This window comes from Oryza brachyantha, chromosome 6, assembly GCF_000231095.2.
Source record: "Oryza brachyantha chromosome 6, ObraRS2, whole genome shotgun sequence".
In the NCBI taxonomy this organism is placed as follows: domain Eukaryota; kingdom Viridiplantae; phylum Streptophyta; class Magnoliopsida; order Poales; family Poaceae; genus Oryza; species Oryza brachyantha.
This window is the reverse complement of record NC_023168.2, coordinates 15,366,551-15,373,877: the sequence shown is the minus strand read 5'-3', so window position 1 is coordinate 15,373,877 and position 7,327 is coordinate 15,366,551.

Below are 7,327 nucleotides of genomic sequence, written 5' to 3'. Positions count from 1 at the left end.
CGTTCCGATTCGTCGTCGATCTCGCGCGAATCGCCATTTTGTGTATTCATCCAATCAAATCCATCCATCCGTCCAGCCATTCATCCATTCACCCATCCAACTCTCTCTCGCTCCCATTTTTTTTACTGTGGGCGCCAACGTCGGCGCTGTTGTGCCGACCTTGCCGCGTAGCTGCTGTCGTCGATGCAGCTCATCACGCCAGCGCCACGCGTCGCCATCGCATATGCGACTTCACCTCGAACCGACCTGAAGCAAGAGCTCAACTCAGTCATCACCTCTCCCTCGTCGTCATCCACTCGCCCACCGCCTCATCTTTCTACCGCCTCTGCTCGTTGTCTTTCTTCTCCAGCCACCACCCACAGTGGAAGCAAGTCCTTGCCTCCCCTCACTTCTCCTTCCCCTTCCCCCTAGAACCAGCAAAGGCTGCATCACCGGAGCTACTATCGTCGGCGCAGTGGAACAATCGACCACGGTACAGCCATCACCACCATCTCCTCCAAATTCATCACCCCAGCTACCCATCCACAAAATTGACGATCAACCCGAAGCCGTCGACGACCCTGCAGGAGCTGACGTGGACCCTGAAGGCTACGTTGAAGCTTCAGAAGACCACGTTGTGCAAGGCAAGCCACGAAACTATCCTTTGATCATCTTGAGAACCTAAGTAGAGAACCACTTAGTTATTTTATGCACTATTTATTTCCAAAGTTATTTTGGCGTATTATTACTTTCAAATAATCATTTTACATTAGTTATTGCCCTGTACTTAATTTACTATTATTGTCGATACCATAAACTACCATACCCTGTTCCCAGATAACCTAGGTATAGGTTGCACACTTCATTAGATTAATATTGTAGTGGATAATACCACCAAACTTCTATACACATACATCGGTTATGCCCGTCGTCACATGATGACGCTATCGAGCTACATAAAATATTGTTTTGATATAAATCACTTGCCTTGAGTGATATGGAAGGTGATTCCGGGTGAAAGTTGTTGTTCTGGATATTATGACATTTATTACTGTGTTTATTTCATGCATGTGCTATGCTAATTTGGTTGCTTCCCCGGATATAAGGATAAAAACCCTCTTATGCCATGGAAAATGATACAGTTTGTGCCCATCCACAGGACCGAGTAATCGGACTTAACTTAGTACGTGGTCCCACTATACGAACGACTGTTAGAGGCTCTAGGAGCATATAGGAGTGGACATGTGGAAGGGGCCGCGGGCCAAGTTGACATGATCTCACAACAGTGGCACCCGTGAAAGCAGCGACCCTACTATGCCTTGCTTGTGGCCGAGCGAGTGCCCGACTGCTAGGACGGACGATATCCCACTGGGCGGTACTAGTAGTAAGTGGGACTAATGAACGGTTCTGTTATCTCGACTCTGATCCAGTCGTGGTATCGTGTGGGTAACGCTGGGCAGACGCTGCAGAGTCGTATCGTATTCGAATACGCCGTGCTCTTGGTTAATGGAGATGTGTCATTGGGTGATTCCTATTTCTTATGGTATGAGTAGTTTTTATAATTAAAATCTGGTTTGGAATCTGATAAGAATGATGGTGGTTTATATTGCTACCTTTTAAACCTTTGATTTATAAATGTTTGCAAATAAACTGTTTTATGAAAATAGGAAAAAATTATTTATAATAGGCTTGTTATCAACCAATCTTGATAAACCCTATATCCTTGTACTACTTGCATGTATTCTATTTGTATTCTTGGTTTGTGGTTTGCTGGGTACGTCAGTACTCACCCCCTTGCATATAATGTGGTTCAGAGGAGCAGTTCTTCGCCAAAGAAGCGTCAGAAGGTGAAGAGTTCTTTTGTGGCGAGGAGTTCTTTTAGGTCGGCCTGCTCTCAGGCGTTCCTGTGATGTTTAGTTGGGTTTTGTGTTTGGTTCTTTTGCTTGTAGGTTAGTCTGTTGTGTGAGTTTGGCCGTTTGGCCCCTAAAAGCTGTTGTAGTTGTCTCTTGTATGTTATTTCATGTAAATTATACCGGTATTGTAATTGAAGCCGTTCTGTTTATCAATCTGTGCACGATCAAAATCCTGGACGATCGTGGGTGGTTTCGGGATACCGAGCTCAAACAGGGTATACCCACAGTATGCATCTTGAGAATCTCAATACCTTGGGAAGGCCTCCCTCACCACCGACCCCTCCCTCTCATCTCTTGTGATGAACTCATGCATCATCCGATGAATGCATCACTATGCTCGCATCGTCACCCCCTATTCTCCAATGCAAATGATGGATGATACTATTGGCTTTAGGGACAATAGCTAAGAAATAGGAGAAATAGGATAGTTGTTGGTCCTACAGCAAAGGCAAGTTATTTGGCACGAAAACATAATAATAGATTAGTATATTATTAACTGATTATTAGTTATAAAACATATGAAATAGATTAATATGATTTTTAAAAAGCAACTTTACTATAAAAAAATTTTCACATCTGTCGGTGCCGACCTCCCCCCATATCGCTCCCCCAAAGCGGCTTCGCGCACCGGTGCCTTCCTCCTCCCACACACCATGATCCACCCTTTCGCACATCTTCTCCACCAGCACTGACCTCCTACCGAGCTGTTTCTCTCCACCGTCTTCATGTGCCAGCGCCTACCTCCCACGGCGCTAGCCTCCATCCTCCGCATTGTCTCGCTGACGCCGACGATACCAACTGGTATCATATGATACCAACGATACAAATTAATATTCACCGTTACCAATTTGGTACCGCTCAGCTAATACCAAACACAGAACAAGGCGGCTTCTTCCAACGCGCGGAAGCATGTGGACATGGCCACACGCACAACCTTGTTGGCTTCTCTCATCAACGCGCAGAGGCAGAGACGGACGTGGGTGGGGGGGCGGGCGGCAAAGGCGCACGCGAGTAGCCAGAGTCGGAGGTGTGCGAGCATGGGGACAGATGCGCAGGTTCTCCCGGCACGAGGAGATGGAGGCGGAGGTGTGTGGACACGGAGGTGGAGGCGTGCGGAACATACTTGCATAACTTCTCCGGTCCGACGATATTCCTTGGCATACTTGACCTGCTTAAGTTGTCTTGTCCCCATGACAGGATCCCGTTTTGTAGACCGTCTATAAAAGGAAATCCAAAATCAAATTTAAGTGTAACTTTTAAACTTTAATTTTGGCTATGGCCTGTAACACAAAAGTAGTAGATGTTACCTATTATGTTAAAAGAAAACCAAAATTTAATGATATGTTGTTAAACATGTTGAGACGATACGTGCATGAGTATATATTTGCGTCCATGTATACTTATTTAAAAAGAAATAGTGGTCGATGGTGTATCCATCATCTCACCGATATCTACAGTAAATTATGCTATCCCTTAAACTTTTTGATATCAAAAGTATTCAAATATAAATTAATAACTATGTATAAAGTTAAATTAAGGTTAATATTTTATATAGAGATATAGATATATTCTATTTTATCTTTCTAACAGTAAGGGTAATAATATAGTCAATAATTTAGCTATAAGACTTCTTATCTCTTAATCTAACTATAGTAGTTAGCTATTTATTATTAATGAAGACTTATTTGTCTCTCACGGAGTTTTTTTGTTTTGGTGCCCCAGCTGGTTATAAGCTTATATCCCACTTCTCCTTTCTCTTATTTTCTCAATTTCTCATCTCAGTATTTAACCCGTATATGATAACTATATGATGGTTGCTCTAAACCATGGGTGGGTCCATGGCCATCTAGGCTCGCCGGATGAACGCAGCATCTCCCCCTCGAAGGGAGAGACCGGGAGAGAGAAAGAAAGGAACAAAGAAACGAGCTAGAGGGATCGGAGCTGATGCTGAAATCCTGTCGCCCGCCCGCGTCCGCGTACGCGCCTCGCACGCACGCGGCGGCGTTCGGGGATGCCATTGCCGGGGCTCTTATTGCGGGGGCACTTTGACCGCGAGCACGCAACGATACACAGGTTTTGTTGGACCGAGAACGTGAGCGCGTACGTCCCCGGAAGTCTTACGTAGCTGCCGCCTTTGTTGATAGCCGTAGCTTTCTCCCCGCACCGGGTCTTCATTTCTTTGGTTTTTTATGGATGAAATTTTAAAATTTTAACCTTAACTTATAGGTCAGTCAAGACATGGCATTTCGCTGCTACTTCCGGGAACTTTCGTGGTAGGTTAGGTGCTATCTAACCAGACATTAACTTCTCGAAATCGATCGATATATGTATGTTTACGCGGTTTCAGACGTTAACTGTGGGCAGATGAGGAAGAAATAAGAGCTCGTAAACCGGGGGCCCTTAAGGGGTGCTGTGGCAAATTACTGTAAAAAAAACTGGACTTCAGCAAAACACGAACAATGATGATGAGATTATTTGTATCCCCTCTTTTTTTGTTTCTACGTCTACTCATCATCCAAATTTGATTTTTCAACCATAAATATGAAGTTGATTTTAAGGTTTTTTTCACCGAAGTTTAATTATTTTACAACATTGACTTTTAATCACAAATAATATGTGTATAAAATTTGTATTTATAAATTATTTTTTGTTTGTAAATATGTTGATTGGCTTTTTACCTGGTCTGTAGTCTATAGTAATTTTGCGAGAACTTTATAGCAAACAATAAATTACTCATACGGCAGCATTTGACTTCGTTTCCTTCATAAAACAAAACGAGATCATTCCTTAAAAAAAAATCAATACAGGGTACACTCCGTTCAACTCCAGCTGTCCATCTTTAAATAATATACTTAAATATAAATTAATTTATACATAAAACTTCTATATACGTGCTCTAAGTGATTAAGAAACAAGACCGGAAAAAAGATACGATAAAAAAAAATTCTAAAATCAACTCCAAACATAAAGTTAAAAATTTAATCCTCGGTTTATACATGGTAAGTGAGGTGCATGTTTGCAGAAGTAGCTTATTTTTTGTTTACAAACATACTATTCGGTTTTTTTTTCCAAAAAAAATCATGAGGCTGCTGGATCGGTGCTGTTCTGGACTTCTGATGGTCATTCAAGCCATGGCATTTCGCTGCGACTTCGTGGAACATGCATGCATGGTAGGTTAGGTGCTATCCAACCAGACATGAACTTCTCGAGACCGATCGATATATGTATGTTTACGCGGTTTCATACGTTAACTGTGAGCACCCGAAGATCAATCAGCTGAGGTGGAAATTGTTTTTGACCTTCGGCTGCTCATAAACCGGGGGGCCCTGAAGGGGCGCTGCGGCAAATTGTTTTTGACCTTTTCAAGTTGTAGCGGGCGAGCTAGTTCCTCGAAATTATTGTAAAAAAACTGGACTTCAGCAAAATGGGAACAATGATGATGAGATTATTTGTATGTTCTCTGTTTATACTCATAATTTAAATTTTATTTTTTAACCGTAAATTTGAATTTGATTTTGAGTTTTTTCACTGTAGTTTATTTTACAACATTAACTTATCTCTAAAAATATACGTATAAAATTTATATTCATAAATTATTTTTTATATGCAAATATGTTGTTTGTCTTCTTACATGGTGAGTACTCCGTAGTAATTTTGCAAGAACTTTATAACAAACAATAAATTATTCATACAGCGGCATTCGACTTCGTTTCCTTCAACTAAAACAAAACGAGATCATTCCTTTAAAAAATCAATAAAACAGGGTATACTTCGTTCAACTCCAGCTGTATATCTTTTTGTTTATTCCACCAATAAGCAAAACAATATATTTACAAAAAAAATAAATTATGAATAAAACTTTTATATAGTGCTTTTAGTGATTAAAAAATAAGACGGAAAATAAACTATAATGAAAAAAATCCTAAAATCAAATTTAAATGTAAGGTTAAAAATTTAATTTTTAGCTATGACAATAAGCCAAAAGATAAGAGTGCCGGTGAACCAAAACGGGACTTCAGTTAGGATCTGGTTTGCCAAGTAGAATCATTTCAAATAGCGCAAGGATTTGTCGTAGGAGTATCTTGGGGATCTTTTTTAAGGTACCTTTAAATGACGGTGAGTCATTTATGGTCTTGAATCCAACCGATCTAATTTTATCAAATTTTATTAGACTACATCGGTAATATATGTAGTAGAAATTCTACAAAGGTTAAATTAGAACTATGTCATATATTATTTTAAAATACATAAATTGATAAATATATCTTACCAAAATTTAAAATAAAATATTTAATATATTTATAAAAACATACAGTTAGATTCAATTACACACTACTGTGAGTAAAAGGTTGAAGTCAAACACTGCTGTATTTCGATATCGTAGTTGGTACGTTCACCGTTTACAGTCTCCGTGCGATAGCGACGGGGAAACCTCGAAATATCGACGCACTAAATTGGGCCCACTATCATTACAACGACGCTAGATGAAAGCCCAGCTGGCGGCGTGTAGCCCATAGCCCGCCAAGCTGTTCACAGGCCCACAAACCTCCTCTCCACCTGCGCCGCCGCCGTCTCGTGGCCCGTCGCACTCCCGCCGCGCGGGGCAGCTGGAGACGCGCGCCGGCCGCAGCGCCGATGTCCACTCCACTGCGGCCGGTATACTGCATATTCCCATTCAGCAGTATATTTTCAGGTTTCACATCGCCGTGGATGACCCATTCTAAGCACTCATGAGTCTCATGATGAAGATATGCTAACCCCTTAGCCACCCTTAGAGCAATATTAATTCTCTGCTTCCATTCAAGCAATGCCTGTGAGCCCTGACTGGCAAACAGTATTTCATCCAACGAGCCATTCTCAGCATATATATATTCTGAAACCCAAATCCTATGTTGATCATCATAACAGAATCCCCAAACCCTCACTAGGTTCATGTGATAGATCCTGCCAATCACACTCAGTTCGTGCATGAATTGTTCTTCTCCTTGGTTTATATCCGATAACTTTTTCACAGCTACTGCCCTCTTGTCCTTCAAGACTCCTTTGTATACCATCACGATTATAGTAGGAAATCATACGATTATCTTGCTAAATCACACTATATCCCTACCAAAACAGTGACTATTTTATTCAAAAATTAGGATTCAAATTCGTACGATTTTTACTGATAATCATGCTACCACCGTGCGGCGATTTCGACTCCCTGTGCGATAAACGAAATCATGGCGCTGTGAAGAGCAAGAGCCCCAAGTGCGTCTCAAATTAATCTGCTACGGTTATGAGCGATAGAGCGTAGCAAGCAGGGTATTTTCTAGAGAAAATTCCTTATATACCCATGAAAACTCATCCAATCCCTTTCATATCTCCCAATTTTACACAATTCCTTCTGTACCCCTCAGTTGTACCACCGATACCTTACATACCCCTCACGTTAG